Raw genomic sequence first — 25,997 nt, 5'->3', positions numbered from 1 at the left:
TTGAGCTTTAAGCCAACTTTTTCACTCTCCTCTTTCGCTTTCATCAAGAGGCTTTTTAGTTCCTCTTCGCTTTCTGCCATAAGGGTGATGTTATCTGCATATCTGAGGTTATTGATATTTCTCCTGGCAATCTTGATTCCAGCTTGTGCTTCTTCCAGCCCAGCGTTTCTCACGATGTACTCTGCATAGAAGTTAAATAAGCAGGGTGACAAAATACAGCCTTGACGTACTCCTTTTCCTATTTGGAACCAGTCTGTTGTCCCATGTCCAGTTCTAACTGTTGCTTCCTGACCTGCATACAGATTTCTCCAGACGCAAGTCAGGTGGTCTGGTATTCCCATCTCTTTCAGAATTTTCCACACTTTGTTGTGATCCACACAGTCAAAGGCTTTGGCATAGTCAATAAAGCAGAAATAGATGTTTTTCTGGAACTCTCTTGCTTTTTCCATGATCCAGCGGATGTTGGCAATTTGATTTCTGGTTCCTCTGCTTTTCTAAAAGCAGCTTGAACATCAGGGAGTTCACGGTTCACGTATTGCTGAAGCCTGGCTTGGAGAATTTTGAGCGTTACTTTACTAGCGTGTGAGATGAGTGCAATTGTGCAGTAGTTTGAGCATTCTTTAGTATTGCCTTTCTTTGGAATTGGAATGAAAACTGACCCTTTCCAGTCCTATGGCAACTGCTGAGTTTTCCAAATTTGCTGGCATATTGAATGCAGCACTTTCACAGCATCATCTCTCAGGATTTGAAACAGCTCGACTGGGATTCCATCACCTCCACTAGCTTTGTTCATAGTGATGCTTTCTAAGGCCCACTTGACTTCACATTCCAGGATATCTGGCTCTAGATTAGTGATCACACCATCATGATTATCTGGGTCATGAAGATCTTTTTTGTACAGATCTTCTGTGTATTCTTGCCACCTCTTCTTAATATCTTCTGCTTCTGTTAGGTCCATACAATTTCTGTCCTTTATTGAGCCCATCTTTGCATGAAATGTTCCCTTGGTGTCTCTAATTTTCTTGTAGGGATCTCTAGGTTTTCCCATTCTGTTCTTTTCCTCTATTTCTTTGTATTGATCACTGAAGAAGGCTTTCTTATCTCTTTTTGCTATTCTTTGGAACTCTGCATTCAGATGCTTATATCTTTCCTTTTCTCCTTTGCTTTTCACTTCTCTTCTTTTCACAGCTATTTGTAAGGCCTCCTTGGACAACCATTTTGCTTTTTTGCATTTCTTTTCCATCAGGATGGTCTTGATCCCTGTCTCCTGTACAGTGTCACGAACCTCCATCCATAGTTTATCAGGCACTCTATCTATCAGATTTAGTCCCTTAAATCTATTTCTCACTTCCACTGTATAATCATAAGGGATTTGATTTAGGTCATACTTGAATGGTCTAGCGGTTTTCCCTACTTTCTTCAATTTGGGTCTGAATTTGGTAATAAGGAGTTCATGATCTGAGCCACAGTCAGCTCCTGGTCTTGTTTTTGTTGACTGTATAGAGCTTCTCCATCTTTGGCTGCAAAGAATATAATCAATCTGATTTCAGTGTTGACCATCTAGTGATGTCCATGTGTAGAGTCTTCTCTTGTGTTGTTGGAAGAGGGTGTTTGCTATGACCAGTGCATTTTCTTGGCAAAACTCTATTAGTCTTTGCCCTGCTTCATTCCGTATTCCATGGCCAAAGTTGCCTGTCACCCCAGGTGTTTCTTGACTTCCTACTTTTGCATTCCAGTCCCCTATAATGAAAAGGACATCTTTTGTGGGTGTTAGTTCTAAAAGGTCTTGTAGGTCTTCATAAAACCATTCAACTTCAGCTTCTTCAGCATCACTGATTGAGGCATAGACTTGGATAACTGTGATATTGAATAGTTAGCCTTGGAGACAAACAGAGATCATTCTGTCATTTTTGAGATTGCATCCAAGTACTGCATTTCGGACTCTTTTGTTAACCATGATGGCTACTCCATTTCTTCTAAGGGATTCCTGCCCGCAGTAGTAGATATAATGGTCATCTGAGTTAAATTCACCCATTCCAGTCCATTTTAGTTCGCTGATTCCTAGAATGTCAACCTTCACTCTTGCCATCTCTTGTTTGACCAATTTGCCTTGATTCGTGGACCTGACATTCCAGGTTCCTAGGCAATATTGCTCTTTACAGCATTGGACCTTGCTTCTATCACCAGTCACATCCACAACGGGGTATTGTTTTTGCTTTGGCTTCATCCCTTCATTCTTTCTGGAGTTATTTCTCCACTGATCTCCAGTAGCATATTGGGCACCTACTGACCTGGGGAGTTCCTCTTTCAGTATCCTATCATTTTGCATTTTCACACTGTTCATGGAGTTTTCAAGGCAAGAATACTGAAGCGGTTTGCCATTCCCTTCTCCAGTGGACCACATTCTGTCAGACCTCTCCACCATGCCCACCCATCTTGGGTGGCCCCACAGGGCATGGCTTAGTTTCATTGAGTAAGAGAGGGCTGTGGTCCTAGTGTGATTAGATTGACTAGTTTTCTTTGAGTATGGTTTGAGTGTGTCTGCCCTCTGATGCCCTCTTGCAACACCTACCATCTTACTTGGGTTTCTCTTACCTTGGACGTGGGGTATCTCTTCACAGCTGCTTCAGCAAAGCACAGCCGCTGCTTCTTACCTTGGAGGAGGGGTAGCTCCTTACCGCCGCCTTTCCTGACCTTCAACATGGGATAGCTCCTCTAGGCCCTCCTATGCCAGTGCAGCCACCGCTCCTCGGGCTGCTCCTCCCCGCCGCTGCCCTTCGCCTTGAACTCGAGGTGGCTTCTCCTGACCTCGGACGTGGGGTAGCTCCTCTCGGCCGCCGCCCCTGACCTCTCAGCCGTTCCTGCACTGTCGCAGCCTGGCACTCTCGGCTGCTGCCCCTGACCTCGGACGTGGGGTAAACTCCTCTCGGCCGCGCTTAGTGTGCCGGGTCGCAGCCGCCCGTGCTTAGTGCGCCAGTTCAGTTATCAGTTATCAGTTCAGTCACTCAGTCGTGTCCAATTCTTTGCGACCCTGTGAATCGCAGCATGCCAGGCCTCCCTGTCCATCACCAACTCCCGGAGTTCACTCAGATTCACGTCCATCGAGTCAGTGATGCCATCCAGCCATCTCAGCATCGGTCGTCCTCTTCTCCTCCTGCCCCCAATCCCTCTCAGCATCAGAGTCTTTTCCAATGAGTCAGCTCTTCGCATGAGGTGGCCAAAGTACTGGAGCTTCAACTTTAGCATCATTCCTTCCAAGGAAATCCCAGAATAGACCTTCAGAATAGACTGGTGGGATCTCCTTGCAGTCCAAGGGACTCTCAAGAGTATTCTCCAACACCACAGTTCAAAAGCATCAATTCTTCCACGCTCAGCTTTCTTCACAGTCCAACTCTCACATCCATACATGACCACTGGAAAAACCATAGCCTTAACTAGATGGACCTTTGTTGGCAAAGTAATGCCTCTGCTTTTCAATATTCTATCTAGGTTGGTCATAACTTTTCTTCCAAGGAGTAAGCGTCTTTTAATTTCATGGCTTCAGTCACCATCTGCAGTTATTTTGGAGCCCCCCAAAATAAAGTCTGACACTGTTTCCACGGAGAAGGCAATGGCACCCCATTCCAGTACTCTTGCCTGGAAAATCCCATGGACAGAGGAGCCTGGTAGACTGCAGTCCATGGGGTCGCTAAGAGTCGGACATGACTGAGCAACTTCACTTTCACTTTTCACTTTCATACAATGGAGAAGGAAATGGCAACCCACTCCAGTGTTCTTGCCTGGAGAATCCCAGGGACAGCAGAGCCTGGTGGGCTTCCATCTATGGGGTTGCACAGAGTCGGACACGACTGAAGCAGCAGCAGCAGCAACTGTTTCCACTGTTTCCCATCTATTTCCCATGAAGTGATGGGACCAGATGCCATGATCTTAGTATATAGTACATATTAAATATTAGCAGCCATTTGGTGTCAACTATGTGCTGTGTGGGAGGAGGCAATGACACCCTACTCCAGTACTGTTGCCTGGAAAATCCCATGGATGGAGGAGCTTGGTAGGCTGCAGTCCATGAGGTCGCTAAGAGTCGGATATGACTGAGCAACTTCACTTTCACTTTTCACTTTCATGCATTGGAGAAGGAAATGGCAACCCACTCCAGTGTTCTTGCCTGGAGAATCCCAGGGACGGGGGGAGTCTGGTGGGCTGCCGTCTATGGGGTCACACAGAGTCGGACACAACTGAAACGACTTAGCAGCAGCAGCAGCATGTGCTGTGTGACAAGCACTATGTGCTAATCATTATTATTCCCATTTTGAGAGTCTGAAAGAAGGTAAGGAATTTGTCCAAGATCTTACAACTAATTAATGACAAAACTGGGAACCGAACCTAGGTCTAGCTAACCCCTAAACTCATGCATTTTTCCACTACATCATCATCTATTACTCATTTAACATGTATCTTGAGTGCCTGCTCTGGATTTGTCATAAGTAGAATATAAAAGGGTTGTTCATCCAGGTGTTTCCCTAAGAAAGCTCCTGATCCGCTTCCAAGGCAAGACAGACTCTGGGAACCATAAGGCCCCACAAGACAGCGTTAGCAAGACTTGAGTGAGAGGTCCAGAGAAGAGTAAGATCAGTGTGCACCAAGGAGGCTGGAGGTGCACCGCTTTGTGCGTTTGCTCAGTAAACAGACTGGAGGAATGAATGATTTAATTAAGGTTAAGGGGCATGATAGGACTTAATTTGATCTGTAAATATTACTCACCCCAGCATCTCTGGTCCTTTCATTGCCATAAAGATGGGCATGAGGAGAATCATCCTGACCTCAGTGGACTTCTGTGTGTTTTCCACCTGCCAACACTCCCAGGAGAACTGGCTTTGCCTCCCTGGAGAGAAGACTCTCAGTTAGGGACCCCAGTCCTCTACTGGGCAGCACTGTTCCTCCTAGTTCCTCCACGTGACCATCTCCTAGGAGCCTCCCCAATCCCGCTGAATATTTTTAAGTTATGGAAATGAAGGAGCAGGCATATTCTTCAATTCCCTGCATGGCATGGTGGCCATTAACCAATTAATGGCTGGGCAGGTGCCAGCCAGTAGGGTAATTATTAGATGGTAATTACCATATCATTACAAGGTAAATATAGGGTCGGACTGTCATCCACCCCAAAGAGGGCAACTGGGAATTCATTTTATTCCTATTAAGCATAATTATTCCCCAGTCTCTGGGAACCTGTGATTTCCAATATAATTATATAGTGTTTGCCAATTCTATCCACGTGGGAAGGGGGTTCAAAAGCAGACAATGAGGGGCAGCCTGGGGAGGCATGGAGCAGGAGCTGGGAGCTCACAGCAGCGTCAGGGTTTAGAAGCTAAATCAGTCGGGCATATCTGAAGATAAAGGAGCACAGTAAAGAAAGAGAAAAAGAGATTTCATGGAGGTTTAATAGAATGCTCTTCTCTGAACTTCTTGAAAACACATTATAAAGGTCTTTATTACCCCCAATCTCCCATCGATGGGACCATTCACTCATCCCTTCCATCCGAAGCTGATGAGGGAATATGACCCAATGTCAGAGAGGATGCACAGCCCTGGAGATAGGGAGGAACATAGAGCAGGAAACTGGTGTGTGTGTGTGTGTGTGTGTGTGTTTTGCTGTTTCAGGTCTTGGGGCACTGGGGATCTTCATTGCCACTGGCAGGCTCAGTAGTCTTGGCAAGTGTGGCTTGCCATATGGCATATGGAATCTTAATTCCCTGACCAGGGGTCGAATCTGCATCCTCTCCATTGGAAGGCAAATTCTTAACCACTGGACCACCAGGGAAGTCCCCAGAAACCTGCTTTGATTTATTCTGTTTTGGGTATTCTTTTTTTTTTTTCTACATTTTTTAAAATTTATTTTTAATTAGAGGATAATTGCTTTACAATGTTGTGTTGGTTTCTGCTGTACAACAACATGAATCGGTCATAAGTACACACATATCCATTCCCCCTTGAACCTTCCTCCCACACCCCCTTCTCACCCCTCTACGTTGTCACAAGCACTAGGTTGAGCTCCCTGTTTTACCCAGGAATTTGCCACTAGCTGTTTTACCTATGGCAATGTAGAAGTTTCAATGTTACGCTCTCAATTTGCGCCACCCTCTCCTTCCCCCACAGTGTCCATAAGTCAGTTCTCCATGTCTGCATCTCTATTCCTGCCCTGCAAATAGGTTCATCAGCACCATTTGTTGAGATTCCATATATATATGTGTTAATATACTATATTTGCTTTTCTCTTTCTGACCTACTTCATTCTATATAACAGGCACTAGGTTCACCCACCTCAATTCAACTGACTCAAATTCATTCCAGGAAGCCTGTTTTTAAGGAGCCAAGTAGAGGCAGAGCTCATGATATCTTCATCTCTCAATTTATAGGTAGGGAAACTGAGGTTTCCTGGTTGGCTCCACATGCTCAGCTCTCTCCAAGAAATAGAATTAAAAATCCAAAGAACAGAAGATTGTCTACAATGCCCCAAAGTGCAAACTGAGAACTTCTAATGCTTGACAGGAGCTGCGCAGGTGTGACAATTGAGACATAAAGTTGATAAAGCATCCTAGGTGCTGCAGAGTGAGGTGCTGGAGGCCAGAGTTCCCAGGCATGGAAGATGTGAAGCTCTGACCCAGAGCAATGTGGGAGCGATCCGGAGACACCACTTTTCATGCTAATGTGGAATAAGGCCATACATCACCTTTAAAGAGAACCTGACTGTAATAAACATTTACACCAAAACTATTTCCTATAAATCAAGCAACAAATCCCTGGTCTATCTGAGACATGCTTTGTGTCTGGGAGTCTCGCTTTTAAATCAAGCGTTATAATTTGCTTCAGAAATGTTTTGCCAAAAGGTTAAAATATACATAGTCATAGCTCATCAATCTCATGGGTGGGTAAGAAAACCCTTTAAGTTTTATTATTCAAGACTTCTTTTGATTTCCTAACTGGTTACCCTGTAGATTTCTACTGGTTATTCTGCAGACTCTAGGGCACTGGAGTGGGCAGGATGGGTTGCTGGTTGAGTAGAAGAGGAGGCAGGAGAATTAACTAGATCAAAGGCTTTTGAGTACCTACCAGTGATATAACAACAACAGCAACAAAGAATTATAACAGCAACAAAAATATTATGGGGTTGGCTGAAAAGTTCATTTGAGTTTTTCCAAAAGATGTTACAGAAAAAAAGTCTGAATGAACTTTTTTGGCCAGCCCAATACAATGATCATTACAGGCATAAACCTATTAGAAGTGAGGCACGGAGGTGGCACAAGGAATAATGTGGAGAACAAGATGGACGGGGTCCTGCCTTCAAGGAATCTATAGTTGAGCAATCTACAAGAACGTTTACATTTTGTGTTAAATTGAAACTCTGCAACCCGGTAGAATTATCCCCATTGTATTGATGAGGCCACGTGACCCGCTCCACTCTGCACAGCTAGAAATGGGCAGAGCAGGGATTTCAACCCAGATCTGTCTGCTTTGAGTGCTTTTCCTATGCACTTCCTACCCCACCCTAGCCCCTAGCACTCTCTGTGTACAGAGACGCACACACAGTTCTTAGAACACTAAAAACCCCTTCACCTTCACTCCCAGGTGGCCCTGCAAATGTGACGTGTTGTCTCCTGTCTGCTCCACCTGCCAATAACCGCTCTTCAATTGTGTTTATTAGCTTTGTGGCACACAGTTACCATAGCAGTAAATTTATCCTCAACAATACAGTGCTCCTATGATTTTCAACTACTAATGGAATTACTATTTTTGTTTGTTTTAAAGCTATAGCCATAAAATAGGCTCCCAACAATACTCTTGCAGGTTTTTTTTTAATGTCTTTAAAATTTACTGGAAGTGATAACTGTAATAACAGAATGCCTGTAAACACACAAATGGTCTTCTCGGAAAAAGAGGGGCGGGGGGCTTTGGTTTCCATCATGAAAGATGAATGGTTGGGAGCATAGAAAGAAAAGATGGAGTTGCCCTTGGAGGTTTAAAGAGGTCTGTGATATTTGATGAGCCACCCCTTCTCCCTGCCAGGAGCATCCAAGAGGGTCATTCATAAAGAGAAAGGAAGCTGAAGGACAATTGAATATGCTAGTTCTGGCTCCTCCTTGGGAAGGTGGGTGTGAACAATGTTGACCACACCCCCTGTAGTTTCCAGGCACTGCACTCTAGTTTTAGTCCAGAGTCTGGGGACAAACTGGAAGGCAAAGGCAGACAAAAGCAGAAACCAAGACGGCAGACCTAATCTGCAACCTTCTATAAGGTTAAAGCGCTAGTTGCTCGGTAGTGTCCAACTCTTTGTGACCCCATGGAGTGCAGCCCGCCAGGCTCCTCTATCCATGGGATTCTCCAGGCAAAAATACTGGAGTAGGTCGCTATTTCCTTCTCCAGGGGATCTTCTCAAACCAGGGATCAAACCTGTGTCTCCTGCATAGCAGGCAGATTTTTTTTACCACCTGAGCCACCAGGGAGGCCCCTCCAAGCTTAAAGGCATGTGAAACATGAGTTGTTTCCGAGAGACGTGCTTCCCAAGAATCTGAATACATGGCTTTAAAATTTTGGCTGGAGTGCTCACCAATTCACGGGTTAAGTCATAACTTTAGAAGGGCCGTGCCAGGACTTCCCTCATGGCCAATGGTTAAGAGTCCACCTTACAATGCAAGGGGCATGGGTTCGATTCCTGGTTGGGGTTGCTCTGGGATGTCAAGTTTGATCAAGCTGGGCTTGACATTTTAAGAGTGAGCCATTGGGTCAGCTGCTCAAAAGTGAGTGATTTTGTGCTTGGTCTGCTATAGGCTTCCAAAGAAAACCAAGCCCACAGTTCAAAAAGACACATGTACCCCAGTGTTCACTACAGTACTATTTACAATAGCCAGGACATGGAGGCGACTTAGATGTCCATCGACAGGTGAACAGATGAAGACATGGTATTTATATACAATGGAATATTATTCAGCCACAAAAAGGAATGGGTTTGAGTCAGTTGTAGTGAGGTAGATGAGCCTAGAGCCAGAGTGAAGTAAGTCAGACAGATAAAAATAAATATTGCATACTAATGCATACGTATATGGAATCTGGAAAACCAGTACTGATGAACCTATTTACAGGGAAAGAATGGAGATGCAGATGTTGAGAACAGACTGACAGACACCGCGGGCAAAGGAGAGGGTAGGACAAATTGAGAAAGTGACATTGACTTATATCATTATCATGTGTAAAATAGACAAGTCGTGGGAAACTGCTATCTAACAGAGGGATCCCAGCCCGGTGCTCTGTGATGACCTAGAGGGGTGGGATGGGAGCAGGGAGGGAGGCTCAAGAGGAAGGGGATATATACATAATTATGGCTGACTTATGTTGTTGTACAACAGAAACGCATACAACACTGTAAAGCAATTTTCCTCCAATTAAGAAATTAATAATAAAAAAAGAAAATGAGGCAAACTGGGGCCATTGGGTGTGTGTCTGAATACACTGGGGTACACATTTGCATCCACTAACAAACTGATTCGTGCAAGTAATAGACAACTCTCTGCAGATCCACGTGGAAAATAATCCATGGCCAATTTTTAACCCCTCCTCCCCTCCACCACTATTCAGCACATTTCTCAGGCTCTCTCCAGATGGTCCAAGTCCCTGCCAGGATTGCCCACCTACCTTCTGTTTCTTCAAACTCCACCCATTCCTTTAAAGCCTACTTCAAGCCTCCCCACCTTCCATGAAACTGTCTCTAAAGGCCCCAGCGTGGGAAGAAGCCCCTTCTAAACTCAGGCTGCCTGTCTCCATACAAAGTTTTCTTCATGCCCTCCCTCCCCCATCTTTGAGACTGGTTCACTTTTCATGGAACAGAAGTTCCTTGAGGTCAAGGAAGACCCCATCACGTACTGCTTTAATGTTCCCTATGCTCAACAAAAAACTTCCTTTTGAATCTATATCAAAAAGAACAGAAACTTCCCTGGCGGTCAGTGATTAAGAATCTGCCTGCCAATGCAGGGTACATGGTTCGATCCCTGATCGAGGAAGATGCCACACGCCTTGGAACAGCTATGCCCCCATGCGCCACACCTACTGAGCCTATTCTCTAGAATCCTTGCTCTGCAGCAAGAGACGCCACTGCAATGAGAAGCCCGCGCACCGCAACTGGAAAATAGTCCCCACTCAGCACAACTGGAAAAAGCTGGCACGCAGCCACAAAGGCCCAGTGCAGCCAAAAATAAATGAATAAGTAAAAGGAACAATGATCTCTAACAGGTTCTCACAGAGAAGCAGTTGATAACAGTTCAAGTTCTGGCTCTCTCTTGCTAGGTGAGCTCAGGAAATAGGCTTAGCTTCTCCGAGCCTCCATTTCCCTGTGGGGACAATGAAGAAATTAAGCCCTACCTCACAGTGTTTTGAATCCAGTGAAATAATGTGTGTTCGGTGTTGAAAACAAAAATGGACTTGTTATAGATACTCGAACAGGGTTTGCCTGGTGCCAACCCCCGCTCCAACTTTTGTTCAGTGCATTTAACAAAACTCTTTCTATACAGGGGCTTCTCAAGTGGCACTAGTGGTAAGGAACCACCCTGAAAAAGCAGGAGACGTAAGAGATGCTAGTTTGGGTCAGGAGATCTCCTGGAAGAAGGCATGGCAACCCACTCCAGTATTCTTGCCTGGAAAACCCCATGGACAGAGGAGCCTGCCGGGCTACAGTCCATGGGGTTGCACAGATTCAGACCCGATTGAAATGCCTTAGCATGAACGCACACGCACTTCCTATATATCACTTCCAGAAGCCTCGCAACTACCCCATGAAGTCGATTCCATTCTATTACTATTGTTCAGTCGCTCAGGTGCATTGACTATTTGTGCCCCGTGGACTGCAGCAGGCCAGGCTTCCCTGTCCTTCACTGTCTCCTGAAGTTTGCTCAAACTCACGTCCATTGAGTCGATGATGCCATCTTATATTAGTATGTTTGTTTTACAGATGAAGAAACTGAGGTCTGGGAAGTTTATGTAACTCTAACCCAAGGCAGCACCACTAATGAATACTAGAAATAGCCTTCTGATGGGGTCCATCTGACTTTATAGTCCAGGCAGCCTGGCTGGGGTATGGCACCTAGAGGCAATGCCAGTTAGGTTCAGGCACCTAGAGGTAATGCCAGTGACTCAGGTCAGTGTGCAGTGAAAACGAAGATGGAGAGACAGGTGGGGTTCCAGGGGCTGTGGTGAGGCTCCCTGACCCACCACCCCATGACAGGAAGGGTACAAGGCCAGAAGGACCCAGGCATGGCAGCACTCTGCATAATCGGCCTTGCCTCCATCAAGATGCTGAGGAATTCAGATTGTGGGCAGTCACCATGGCGATGGCGCTGGAGAAGGCATCAAGCGGAGAGCGCCTCCTGATCCAGCCTTTCTTTTAGGGAAAGAGCAACAAGATTCTCCAGGTACTTCTTGATTTCCAAACCTCAGCCCACCCGACTCCATGCCCAGAGTCCAAGCCCTCCATGGAACAGCATCATCACAAGACTATGGGAAGGGGGACAAGGTAAGGGAGGAAAATTCAGGAGAGCCAAGAAGGTCTCTGCTGCCCCAGTGTCTCCCCCACCATTATGAATACCACCAGCAGATGTTCAAGGTAAGGTTTCAAGGAGGTGAGGAGGGGGCAGGGGTGGGGAAGGAAACTCTCGCTGGTGTCAAGCATTGTGCTACACCCTTGAGGTCCATGACTTGCTTCGATTTCACAATATATTAGTATCTCCGCTTCTGTTGTTCAGTCACTTGGTCGTGTCCAACTCTTTGCGACCCCATGGACTGCAGCGTGCCAGGCTTCCCCGTCCTTCACTATCTCTTAAAGTTTGCTCAAAGTCATGTCCATTGAGCCAGAGATGCCATCCAACCATTTTGTCCTCTGTCATCCTCCACTTTACAAATAAAGAAATGGAGACTCAGAGAGGTCAAGTATAAGTCAGGGTTTAGCTCAGCCAAACTTTGAGCCCACCAGACCTGTCTGATTCAAAATCTGTGACTTTGAAGGATTATCACATTCATGTTTGGGGAATGGGGCTATGATGACTGTTGCCAAAAAAAAAAAAACACAGCCTCTGTTCACCAATGCAGAATATAAATACAGAGTTTTAGGGGAGTAGAAAGGAGTAGCTTTATTACTTTGTCAGGCGAAAGGGGGACCACAGCAAGTTAATGCTTTCAAGACTGTACCTCCCTTCCTGGGAAGCTGGAAGAGGTCTTACAGTTTTAGGATGGAAAATGGGGCTGAAGGTAAGGATCAGGGTTGATGCAGTCTTGCATTTTTCTCCTCCTGGGGGCATTGAGATCATTAGGGCTGGCATCAGGTGATTCCAGGACAGGTTCCTCAAGGTCATCGTCCCATAACATTCTTTCTGGAACAAAGAATGTTCCCAGAGGAAAGGAGTGTTAGAGAGTGTTGTCTTGAAAGGGTAAGTGTCAGGTGTAGCTAGAGGGCAATCATTTTCAGAGTACAATTAAGCCAGAAAGAGAGGGAAAACAAACATCTGTAGGTTAACCGGGTGGCGAGAACAGGGGCTGGATAAGGGCTAACATAATGGGGTGCCTCAATTAGTTTTTGCTACAGCATGGCTGCTTGAGAGGAAGGCAGAGGAAACGGAATATAATTCAGGGCAGGGCAGGTGGAAGATGGGTTGCTGGGGTGGGGGTGGGGGAGTCCTAAGACCAAAACTCAGCTAAAGGAGCCTGTCCTTAAATCTAAAGCCTCTCCTTCTCCTCTCCTCTGTCCACTGACTCTCCCTGTCATATTCTTTCCCTGGGAATATGACAGAAAGAAGGAGGAGGGTGAGGGAGTTTAGAACACTGGTGTATATGCCCTGGTACCCACTTGGAGACGGCAGCTGGTGGGGGTGAGACAGGGACGGGAGGGGGAAGACCCCCGCAAGCAGAGACTGTCCCTGACCCTCCTGCAGACTTGTATTAAGAAGAATCCAGGAAATAATTACAGGATGGAGAGGATTTATTAAATTGGATAAGTCCTGGCTACAGCCTTCTTTTTAGGCTTTGAGTCGTGTGTGCATTTTTTTTTTCATTAAGGCTGCATAATAAAATAATTGCATAATTAGTAAGGAATTTGTTTCCTCTCAAGGAAGAGTCTTTAATCCCCCTAAAGAACACCTCCCCTCCCCCAGGCTCTGCCTTTATGATGACTGAGGAAGACAGAAGGTGAGAAGGAAGGAGGTTACCCTTCCAATGAGCAACCCCTGGAGGCGAGAAACAAAGGTCACTCCCCACCCTAACTCCAAACTTGAATCACTGATGGCTCAGCTGGCAGAACCTCTTGGGGGCCATTATGTCCATCCTCCTTCTCAACCTGGACCACCCCCATGGCCCTGCTCGTGTTCCCCAAATGTGTAGTTCTCAGGAAACGTGTAGTTCTCGGAATCATCATCAAATGCAGATCCCTGGGTTCCAGTCCTGTACAACCCAGGAGAGTAATAGAGCTGCAGTTTTCTACATCCAGCGTCACCTAACTATTGCTACTCGTATTCAAGTTTGATAACTACCGGTCCATTTGGAACACAGGGAGCGAGGCAGGGAGTCAGGAAGAGGAGGACTTGATGCTGATGGAAACGAGCTTGTGGAAGTTGTGTGCCCTCCTCGTTCTCTGTATACCATGAAGAGTTAGGGAAAGCCTCATTTACTGCCGAGTCTAGCTACTGTCCCTTCTGCTACTTGATCCTCACTTTTTCCATCTGTACAATGGGGGATTGTGCCAGATATTTTAAGCTCCCTTCCAACTCTGAGATTCTTTGATTCCAAGACCTGTTACCAACTCACACCTTATCATCTGCCCTCTACTCTGATCAATTATTCCTCCCAGGTGCGGGCAGAAGTGACCCTCTGAGTCCGATGAAAGAAAACAGACGTCAGGACAGTTTAATCCTGGAAAGGACTCTCCTCTTCAGATTCCAAAATTAAAACTCTGGTCCCTAGATGAACACAAACATCCCTGGGAAGGGTTGAGTTGTCACGAGCTTCTTTATTCCTCACAGCAGGTTTTACTAGGAAGAAAATGGAGAGAAAAAATGTAAGACCACTCAGCTAAGGAGGAGGTAAGAAGATGGAGAAACGCAGTGACATCAGTGGTCTGGGAGGCCAGGGTCCTGGATTCCAGTCCTAACCCTGCAATGTCTAACTGTGTGATGATAACGTTGGACTTCACCTGAGCTGGTGGGCCTGGAAATCAGTGAAGGCTAAGAAATCCCCCATCCTTTGTGTTCCAAAACAAAGCATGCTGTAAAAACTCCCACTTCCCCATGGGACTTAGAAAAAATACAAAGATGCGCTCTTGTTTCCCTATGACAAGACCAGATACAGACCCTCCAAATTCCCTTTCTTTGTTCCATCAATGATTATCTGAACTGCTCATTGCACTCATCAGTCAGAAATAAATGCTGCTTAACCAAGCTTTGGTTCTGCCTCTCACCTTCTGCCACGCCTTGACCTCGGCCCCAGTCCTCCTGAGACAGCCCCTCCTGAGGACCCAGTGGCCTCAGGTGAGCCACTCCCTGGTCTACTGTCTGCCCACCCCCAACCCCTTGTCCCCCATCCCCCCAGGCGCATCCCTTCACCCCCTCCCCACACCTGGCTCTTCTAGCTTGGTTGTTGCTGTTGTTGAGTCACTAAGTCGTGTCCGACTCTTTGTGACCTCATGTCAGGCTTCCCTGTCCTTCACTGTCTCCCAGAGCTTGCTCAAATTCATGTCCATTGAACTAGTGATGCTATCTGACCATCTCATCCTCTGTCATCCCCTTCTCTTCCTGCCCTTGATCTTCCCCAGAATCAGATGGTCTTTTCCAAAGAGCTGGCTCTTGGCATCAGGTGGCTGAAGTATTGGAGCTCCAGCTTCAGCATCAGTCCTTCCAATGAATATTCAGGGTTGAATTCCTTTAGGATTGACTGGTTAGATCTCCTTGCAGTCCAAGGGACTCTCGAGAGTCTTCTCCAGCACTACAATTCAAAAGCATCAATTCTTTGGCACTCAGCCTTCTTTATGGTCCAATTCTCCCATCCATTCATGACTACTGAAAAAGCCATAGCTTTGACTATACAGACCTTTGCCGGCAAAGTGATGTCTTTGCTTTCTCTGTATTAAAAAAAAACAAAAGAAAACAAAACCCTGTTTGCCCCACTTTTGTGGCACTTGCAGATCTCATGGACAGATCACCCTCCCTCCTGCAACGGCCCTCTCCCTGCCTCCCAGTCATCCTTTGGAAAGCCTCCAAACTCTCCCCCTAACAAATCTGGATCTGTTTTCATTTGACTATGATCATGGCGGGCAAGTTATTTCACTAGACTTCCGTGAAGTAAGAAAAATATGTCACAAAGTTATAAAATCAAAGACATAGTATATGGGGACTTCCCTGGTGGTCCAGTGGCTAAGACTCCACACTCCCAATGCAAGAGGCCAGGGTTGAATCCCTGGTCAGGGAACTATATCCTGCAAGATGGTACTAGATCCCATGTGCAGCGACTAAGACCCAGCACAGTCAAATAAATAAATAAACAAAAAATTAGTTTGTTTTTTTTTAAAGGGCATAAAGTATGTAAAAGTCAAGGGGTGCTCAAGTCCCCCACTCTGGAGTCCCTTCCAAGGATGTCCTCCAGTGTCCACTTCCCTTATGCTCCACCCCTGCTCAGCCTGTCTCTGACCCTGAACGATCCCGGGTTCCTGCCCAAGTTTCTTGGGGCAGTTCAGCTCCTCAGTCTCCATCCAGAAAGCCACCCCTCCCTTCCCCAGGCACAACCATCCCTCATTCATCACTGTCACATCCCGCAGAGGGCTTTTATTTAACAACCAATTTATTTCCAATTTAACTAATCTAGGGATGGGCCATCTCTCTTGCACGCAAACCAACGATGCCTGGGTTGTAAATAGACTTACAAACAGGTGTGCTGGATAATAGAAACTCTCATCACAGCCACATCAGGAGAGAGGGGAGAGGAGGGAGGAGGGGTCACGAGATGGCACGGTGATAAAAAATGCAAACCCCCCAGGTAGACAACCTTGGCCTCCCTCCCTCCCGGCCTCTGCACTTGGTGCCCCTGGAATTATTCATTTATTTGTCTCACTGATCCCGCGGCTCACCTCAAGCCCAGACAAATGCTTCATAAACAATGCATGAGATGCCAACTTGGGGTTGGGTGGGAGCACACAGGTGCTCAAGGAGGTGGCCAGGATGTGGCCCGAAACCCAGCTCCCCTGACCCACCCTCACCCCTGCTGGCAAAGCTGCTTGTTCTTAGGTGAGACCGCGGCCCCAGATGAGAGGAATCTTGCTCTTGGAATGGGACAGCTCATCAGTAGTCTACAGGGCCCAGCCTGCCCAGGGAACACGTATCGATCCACGGGACGTCTCTGAGGGCAGAAGCGCTTTGTTTACAAGGCCAGTGAGGCTGGATCAAGGCTCAGGGTATCTCCTGGGCTGGGTGGGCTGCAGTAGGTCACCAACAGGCCTGAGGCTGCCTCCATGCCTCGGCTCCCCTGCCCTCCTGCTCTGCCTCTCTCCAGATTCTCAGCTTGAGTGCAGACCCCTGGAGTCCCATCCAGGACTAGCCCTAGCTGGGGGAAGAGGCATCAGGCCAGGAAATTGGATTTCAGAAAGGGTGGAGCCACTTTCTAGCTTGGCAATTTGGGGTAAATCATCTCCCCTCCAGTTCCTTTCCCTGAGATGAAGGCCTTGAACCGGACCATCTCCGAGGTCTTTCCAGCTTACCTTCTAAGAGGTGGAGACACAGACAGGGTGGCTAGGCTGTGAGAACGATTCATCTTCCCACTGGGAGACCATCCAACATGACTCTAAACTATACCTCCTAAGACTCTGCTTTACTCAGCACTTTCCAGAGCTGCCTTGGAGGACTGAGCGAGTTTATGCTAAACAAACAGCACTTGGTCATTAGGAACATATATATAGTGGTTGTGCTGCTGCGGGAATGGAGATTCCATCCCAGGCCAGGCCTTTCGGGAGGATGTCCCCACTGAGCAGCCTCTCCAGCCCCCAGGACAGACCCCCTTGCCCATCCCAACCCTGAGTTCTCTCTGCAGCTTTCATAATTCCATGCCTATATCATGCTCCCAGCGTCTGGGGAAAACCAGACTGGCAGCCCTACTGATTCCATTTAAAAGGATGAATCATGTGGAAATGATGTTTAGTTGGGTGTCCAACTCAATCCTAAAGCAATTAGGAGAGGGTGTGTTTATTCGGAGAGCCAGGGGCATCTGTTTGAGAGCTGACTTCAGGATGCTGGTTGTGTGTTAGAGATACAGGGGTGTGTTAGGTGGGAACCCTCTAACTTGACAGCAGGGAAAACCTGGGAATAACAGAGCAAAGAGAGGGCCCTTCCAGCAGAGCCATCATTCTCTGAGAAGGGATGCCGAGGACCAAAAGGAGAAAGAAGCAGTAAGGCTTCCTTCCCCTCCCTTTACCCACATCCCACTGTTACATGGCTGGATGCCTCTAGCGGCCAGAAATATTTAATCGAATACTTTTGTTTGGATCTTGCATCCCTGGTAACCTGAAGATGTTACCATGGCAATCACCGAGTAATACATCTCGATTATTTATGGCCTTGCAAATAGGGTGGGGAACCACTCCAGGCCCCACAGAAACAGCAGGGAGTTAGAGCCTCATTTCCTCCTTTCTCTTTTCCCCACCAGCCCCAGAGAAAGGGGGAAAAGAAGATGCCAGCTTGGTTGGTTGGAAATAGCTCAAGGCAGTTAGCCATGGAAAATCTCCACCACCACCCCAACATCACTTCCCTTTTATGGCCCTTAGAACTTTCCTGTTCCCCAGCCCTTTCATTCTGGAGTCCCCACAGCTCTTCCAGGTCACCCACTCCCCAGGGAATAGCCGAAGATGGTGGAGAGCAGTTAGGAGTATCTAGTGACTTGGGCCCCAGTGCTAGCAGAAGCTGGGCTAGAATCCTAGTCACACCACCTATTACATCTCTGACCTCAGACACAGAACATGGCCTTCTGAAGCTTCTGGTTCTTCAAGTGTCAAACGAAGGTAAGGATGGGTCTTACACTCACACAGTTATTGAGAGGGTTAAACGAAATAATGCATGAAGCTCTTTGTACAGCACTTGGCATTTAGTAAGGGCTCAATAAATCATAGCTGTTCTATGGTCATTACAATTAACCATCCTAGCACATGTGTGTTCATGGATAGATGTTGGGGCCATCAAGAGGGCAACAAGGGCAAGAGAATAAAGCTGGGAGCTGACAGGTATTGGGGTGGGGTGGGGTAAGACAATTTTCTTCTCTTGTCTGGAAAGAGGAACAGTAGGAGTCTCAGTGGCCAAATTAAACCTGGACCCCCTCAGCCCAGGTCTCAGCAGGCCGTCACTCTACTCCTAAAACCAAATCCCTCTTCTCACAAGGTCAACCCCGTATTGGGTTGAATTGTGTCCCATCACAACCCATGTCCACTCTGCCGACAGAACCTTATTTAAAAGTAGGGTCTCTCTTTGCTGTCTACCCGATGCTGTAACAACATTGTTCATCGTGGGCTTCCCTGGAGGTTCAGTGGTAAAGAATCTGCCTGCTAATGTAGGAGACTCCGGTTTGACCCCTGGGCCAGGAAGATTCCCTGGAAAAGGAAATGGCAACCCACTCCAGTATTGTTGCCTGGGAAATTCCATGGACAGAGGAGCCTGATGGGATACAGTCCATAGGGTTGCAAAGAGTCAAACATGACTTAGCAACTAAACAAAAAATACTCCAATACAAAATAAAATTTAAAATAAAAATTAAATAAAAATTAAAAAGTGGGGTCTTTGCAGGTTAAAATGAGATCATACTGGTTCATACTGACTCATTGGAAAAGACCCTGATGCTGGGAAAGACTGAGGGCAAAGGAGAGGATGAGATGGTTGGATGGCATCACCGACTCAGTGGACATGAGTTTGAGCAAACTTCAAGAGATAGTGAAGGCCAGGGAAGCCTGGCATGCTGCAGTTCATGGGGTCGAAAAGAGTTGGATACCACTTAGCAACTGAACAACAACAACAATTCTGGGTTAGAGAACACCCACCCTGTGTTCACCTGTGACTGGTGTCCTTACAAGAGGGAACTTGGGACACAAGTACACTACGTATTACGCAGTGTGACAAGAGGCAGAGGCTGGAGCGATGCTGGAAGGAGACTCTTTATGAGATCACATCCCTGATGCTGTTGTGGTACCGTGGTCGTGATGAGTATGTGTGCACGCATGTGTGACTGAGTTCATGTGTGTGTGTGTTTGTGTGCCCTGGAGGACTGGAAGAAGTGCCATGCTACTCATTCTGTCCCTGGCTGTGGTGCAGCTTGTGGGCAGAGGGGTGTCTGCAGCCCCCTCGGTGGAGGAAAGCTTCCTGAGAAGGTCACAGAGACACCGAGGCCTGAGCAGAGCAGATAAGTAGGGTCTTCAAGATCCAGACCAGTGGCCCCAATCTGCAGTCCTCAGACCCCTACAGGTTCCCACAGGTAGTAATGGGGCCTCAGGAGCTATTTTTAATATTTCTGTATGCCTAGCAGAAACGACACATTTACCAAAGATAAGGCTGCGCAGACTGCTAACTGAGACATCATTTCTTTGCTTTTGGCTGGAATCATATCAACTCGGTGTGATAACACTGCTAATCTTACACTGATCTGAACCCCTGATTGGCAGTCATACATGGCTTTGATTAATAAAAAATGGGAAAACAAATTATTACTTGATAAATGCAGTTTGCTTGGCAGACAAAAATCTTTAAAAATACGGGGTGCATAGTGCAGATGGAGGGAGAGATGCCGTGACTGTTGAGAATACAGGCTCTGGAGCCAGATGCTCAGAACGAAATCCTGGCTCAATCACCTGTCACAGAAAGGTGTACTAGTCTTTGAACTCTCTAAGCCTCAGTTTCTTCATCTACAAAATGGGAGTCATAATAATATTCATCTTCTAGGATTAGTGTGTGGATTAAATGAGATAGTATAGAGACAGCACTTAGGTCCTTATTTGGCACATGGGAAGCATGCATGGAATACCACGTCTTTTTATTGTAATCACTATTACCAGTCTTACTATTAGTAGGGGATGTCCCTGGTGGCTTAGGCAGTAAAGAATCTGCCTGCAATGCAAGAGACCCAGGATGGAGCCCTGGGTTGAGAAGCTCCCCTGGAACAGGAAATGGCTACCCACTCCAGTATTCTTGCCTAGAGAATTCCATGGACAGAGGAGGCAGATGGGCTACAGTCCATGGGGTCACAAAGAGTCAGACATGACTGAGTGACTAGCATTTCACTTTAACTATTAGTGGAGAGAAAAAGTTGGGAACCACTGGGCTAGGTCTTTCTTGAGATTCAAGGCACATCTGTCATCAATGTTCCCACAAAGAGGGAAGAACTAGAGGAAACGGACCCTCAGTTCATAGGTCAGAGCTCACTCTGAGTGCAGGAAGTCTCTTGGGGACTAAAAGATTTGTAGAGGATGGGCACCCACTTCACCTGTTCCCCACTGATAGGGAATCAGATTTTATCTGCCACCTAAGAAGGCGATGGCACCCCACTCCAGTACTCTTGCCTGGAAAATCCCATGGACAGAGGAGCCTGGTGGGCTGCAGTCCATGGGGTCGCTAAGAGTCGGACACGGCTGAGCGACTTCACTTTCACTTTTCACTTTCATGCATTGGAGAAGGAAACGGCAACCCACTCCAGTGTTCTGGCAACCCACTCCAGTGTTCTTGCCTGGAGAATCCCAGGGACGGGGGACCCTGTTGGGCTGCTGTCTGTGGGGTCGCACAGAGTCGGACACGACTGAAGCGACTTAGCAGCACTAAGTAGCAAGGCCTGAAATTAGAAAGGTTGGAGTCCAGGCCAGGATGGACTTACTGTATTATTTCGTGTTGCTGGATAACAAATTGCCACACATTTAGCGACTCAGAAGCACACCACATTTACTACTGTCTCACAGCCTGTAGGTCCAAACTCCAGGCAGGCTCAACTGAGTTCTCCGGTCAGAATCTCACAAAGCTGAAATCAAAATGTTGGCCAGCCCGTCCCCTTATCTGGAGGCTCTGGGGAAGAATTCACTTGTAAGTTTCTTCAGGTTGTTGGCCAAATTCAGTTCCTGTGGTTGTAGGACCGAGGTCTCAGCGCCCCTTCTGGCCACAAGTCAGGGCTGTTCTCCATTCCTACAGGCTGCCCACAACCCTCCTCCAGGGGCCCCTCCATCTTCAAATTGGCATACTCATCAATTCTTCTCTCAACTTTCACTCCCACCACCAGCCAGAGAACACTCTACTTTTAAAGGAATTGCTTGATTAGATGGGGCCCACCCCAATCATCTCCCAATCATAAGGTCAAAAGTGTTGTAACACAATCATAGGAGTGATAGCACACTCACAGCTGAGGGTGAGGGTCACTGGGGGTCTCAAGGGGTCATCCATAGAATTCTGTCTACTTTACACAGGATGCCAGACAGAGGGCAGCTGGCTTAGGATAAGGCATTGAGGGCTGAGCAAGGCACTGTTTGCCCCAAGGAGGGATTGTGAATTTCTTTCCATCCAAAGGCAGCGTAGCCATCATGAAGGAATCTTATTAACATAGGCAAGCACCCACCATTGCCAGTTTGCTCCAACAACTGTTGGGTGCCTAGGGTTTCGGGGAGCAGGGCTGGTTTGTGTTCATGTCACCCACATGCTCTGAAAGCTGGTGCTCATTTGCCTCCTGGCTTCATTCTCCTCCCTTTGTCTTCCCCCAGCTTGGGCTGAGCCACTCTCGTCAGCTCCCCTTCTTGCCTGGAGGAGAAAGGCCTTTTGTAATTCAACCAGGTTCTTCCTCTCCTCTGCCTGCTTCTGTTCAAAACCTGATGACTCCTCTGAGGTCATGACTCCAGCTCTGTCTGAGGAGAGTGCTTCTGTCCCCTTAACCTGTGGAGTGAGCCTCACATCAACCCTTAGCGGGTCCAAGACCCCCATCTTTGGCTGGTCGATCTTGTTCTAGGGCCTTTTGTCCCCAGTGTGCACTTCCATCCCACCTGCACCCCGTGTGCTCAGCAACTGGTGGGCCTTCCACACGGGGGCCTCTGAAGGGTGCTCCAACTCCCCACAGTCCCCCAGGCCAGGTGTTCTCTGTGTCGTCAGTGTCACCCACAGAGCAACCGGTCACCCTCCCAGCACCTGTTTTGCAGGTCCCCAGCACTTGGAAATGACCCGCTCCATCACCCTCCACCTTACTCTCTGCATCTGTAACACAGAGGTATGGACAGTTAGATCAGCAATCTGAATTCTGGCTAGGTAGAAAATCACCTGTGGAACTGCTGAAGTACAGATTTCTGAGCCTAACTTCTGAGAGGTGATGTGAAGCTCTGGGGTGGGCCCAGGGCGTCCCTCTAGGCCATTCTCGGTGACCAGTTCAGGAGTCCTGGTCCTTCCAGGTCTAACTTCCTGCGCTGCTGAAAACCTCTAGGCCACACATGAGCTACATAGCTCACAGCCCTCCCTCTGCGAGGCCCTTCAGCAGGGCACGAGCCCTCTTGAGGAAGAGGCAGGGGCATTCTACAACATTTTAGATCACTTCCAATGGCTGTTCGATCTGGGCGACGAGAATGCCTGAGTATAGAAACATCCTCATTGTTCTCAGGATAAAGGAAAGGGTCCTGCACCATCCTTGATAGGGCAGTGTGTGTGTGCACTCGGTCACTCAGTCGTGTCTCTGTGACCCCATGGACTGTAGCCCACCAGGCTCCTCTGTCCATGGGCTTCTCCAGGCAAGAGCACTGGAGCGGGTTGCCATTCCCTCCTCCACTGGACCGTCCCCACCCAGGGATGGACCCCGCGTCTCCTACACTGGCAGGCATGTTCTTTACCGTCAGAGGCATCAGGGAGACCCTGATGGGGAGGGGCAGGGGCCATTCCACTGGAGCCAGCCCCCAGGACCAGCCCCTAGCCTGTTCCCAGGGTTCTGGGAAGCAGCGACTTGCCGCCAAAGTGCTCAGAGCAGCGATTGTCTCGTTCGCCCGGTTGTTATGGAGAGAACCGACACACAGGCAATCAAACCCCTTAGCTCACCTGCCAGAGGAAGAGAGCGAGCGACAAGTGTAACGGGGGGAGAGAACAGATCTCCCATGTCACTCGGCTCACATTATCCCCCGTAATGAGCTCTGCCCGACAGACAGCTGCTCACACGGCTCACACAGGTACAGCGCTCACTCGCGGCCGCTTGGTGCCAAGGAACCCAGAGAAGGCTTCTCGGCACCCCTGCAAGTCTGGGGGGCTGCGCCAGGCTCCCTCCGGGGCCTCAGCCTCCCCTCCCCACCCCCTCTCCCATCCCAGCTTGCTGAGCGGACCGGAAACCAAACCCTCCTCAAGGCCGAGGCTCAGCTCCCTGTGGAAGCAGACAGCTCACAAGAGCCTTATGCTCTCTAACCCTTCATTTCAGATGCGTAGAAACTGAGGCACCTCAGGGGGTCAGATAGGGGCTGTAAAGGACGTGGTTTGAGCCATGTGTGTCTGTGTGTGTGTGTGTGTGTGTGTGTGTGTGTGTGTGTGAGGGCGGGAAACACAGACAAAGAGAGGAGGCTATAGAACACTGTTCCCTGTGAGTTTCCACTGGGGTGGGGAGGAAGGGTGATAATCAAGCTCCCTGACCTTACAGCCCCTGATGAACAATACACATACCTTGACAGGATAAACTGTCAGGCAGGACCAAGGCCTGGGTGGAGGCTGCAGGGTGGAAATGAGAGTTATGCTAGGCTCTGGAGGAGAGACAGGAGGAAGCGACAGGTGTTAGGTGAGGTCAGAAGGGCATGGGGGAATAAAGGGACCCTGGGCTTCCCCTCTGGCTGGGGAAGGGGCAGCCCGGGTCTCCTTAACGAGCTGTTCCCCCACTTAGGACAGGTGAGGGGAGGGAACAAGACAGAAGTAGAATCAGGTCTCTAAGTTCTCGAAGACCTTGAGATTTTCTAAAAGCCTAGTTGGTGGAGTTAGGAGGGGCGGGCTCCAGGTCCAGCTTCTGACCAGGACGTGGCAGTGGGTGACCCACTCAGCCTCTCTCCTCTAGTTCTTTCTAAGCCTTAACTGTGTGGGGCCGGGTATGAGCCAAGAGTGAGGAAGCAGGCAGGGAGAGGCAGGGGAGTGTCCCTCCTGCATTAATACAGGGTGGACTCGGCAGAACTTTGTGTCCTGGAGAAGACAAACCTCAGCTCACACACAGGGTTTCCCCAGAAGACCTCCCCAGGAGTCTGCAGGCAGCAAAATAAAACAAAACTATAAATTCTTTTTTTTTTCCTCTCCCCAGGGCATAGTAACTCCATTCTCAGTTAACACTGGGCCTGCTTCCCGCCTCCAGCTCTCTCTGTTGCTAGGGGCAGCCTCAGAAGCCTAGAGAAGCCTAGATATCTGAGGCAGGAAGGGTCGGGCCTGGAGGGGAAGCCGAACGCCAATTCTTCCCAGCAGCGGCTCAAGATCTGTCCGCTGCTCTCTCCTCATTGGTTCCTCTCTCTCCTACAGCCAATGGGTGGGCTCCTCGGGCCAGGCTGGACCCAATGAGGATGAGCCGCAGTCCGGCAGCCTGTCCAGTGGCAGGATGCAGGGAGGGGAGAGAGAGGGAGAGAAACAACCTGGGGAGAGCAAGAAGCGGGGGACTTGGGAGAAATCTCAGTAGTTCCTGAGCAGTAAATGAGTTGGTGTTTAAACGAGATGCAAATGACATGCAAATGAGCCTCTTGTACTTTTGAAGAGAGGCATCGCAGTTTGGCTAAGAGAATAGCAGTTAATCTCGCAGCCCACCAGAGACATCCAGAGTGACCCGCTCCTCTCCTGAGGACTCTCCACTGCCTTTAGGAGCTGCCTGAGCTCCCCAAAGCGGTCCTCACCGTATTAGGGCTGCCCACCTCCTCGGTGCTGGGTGCCCCCGACACAGCATCTGCCGGTGATACCGCTTTCTTCCTTTTTCACAAGCTAAATGGGTAAAGAGTGCCCCCAGATCTAGAATTCACACCATCAGAGAAGTCTAGTGACTGGTGGGACCCTGCTATCAGTGCAGGGGCCCCATTCACACATGAGGGGCCTGACCCATGTCACACAGCAGTTTGTGGCAAAACCACTCCTAGAATTCAGGGCCCCAAGACCCACCAACCCCCTACTCCAGTTCACCGGCTCACCTTGTGAGTGCAGCTTCCCTTCTGAGGCCTGTGAGCTGGGGAACCGCTCGTAGGAGAGAGGGCCCAGCAGCATCTGAGAGAAAAAGCGCCTGTCTCCTGTCTGGAAACAGCCCAAGTCTCCTCCCAGCTCCAGAGACCAGTTCGGAGGAAGTGGAACCACACTGCCCCAAGGATTCCACACAGTTCTCAGAGTCTCTCCAGTCTCCGTGGCTCCCCAGCAACAGTTCCTCCCGCTTTCCCCATCTTTGCCCAGGCCGCTGACATTCCTGGCCCCGGGGCGTCCTCCACCAACTGGGCCTCCTAGTGGTCCACACCTGGAGTGTGGGGATACCAGAAGGAAGAAGGCAGGCAAATGGCAGAGCACAGTGTCTCCCGAGCAGATTGGATCAGGGGCTTGAGATGTCAGAAACGACCTCCAGAGGGCAAAGGGGAGCTGGCTGAGTACCCCTGCAAAAGGCAAACAGCCTGAGAAGAAGAGGGGAGCCGGTGAGGGCTGCGGTCCACAGGCTCTCCAGACCACAGACTGCCAGGTGCCCAGAGGAGGAGTCAGCCCCTGACTCACGTCCCGCAGCCCTTGGCAGGCTTTGGAGCCCACCTTCCCGCCCTCAACGGACCTGGCCCAGCCCATCTCTGCAGTCAGCCCCAGTCCAGGACGTAAGGCCCCCACATGAGCACACCCAGGGGCTGGGGGGCAACAAGGAAGCAAGCCTGTCATACACTCCCTGACAGGAACCCCTGTAGTTCAGAGGCCAGCCCCCTGTGCATAGGAAAAGTCTGATAAATAGACATGTTAATTGATTGGCTAATAAACTGA

The 25,997-nt window shown here is 48.6% G+C and overlaps 1 long non-coding RNA gene across 1 annotated transcript; it reads right to left on the bottom strand.

Moving 5' to 3' along the window:
• Positions 12,153–25,423, bottom strand: LOC106502879. Its single transcript, XR_001296553.2, has 3 exons — positions 25,184–25,423; positions 13,836–14,057; positions 12,153–12,407 (listed from the first exon to the last, which is right to left on the bottom strand). It is a non-coding gene; the product is annotated as an uncharacterized LOC106502879 (long non-coding RNA).

Source organism: Capra hircus, chromosome 15 (assembly GCF_001704415.2).
Source record: "Capra hircus breed San Clemente chromosome 15, ASM170441v1, whole genome shotgun sequence".
NCBI lineage: Eukaryota > Metazoa > Chordata > Mammalia > Artiodactyla > Bovidae > Capra > Capra hircus.
This window is presented reverse-complemented; position numbering and strand designations above follow the sequence as displayed.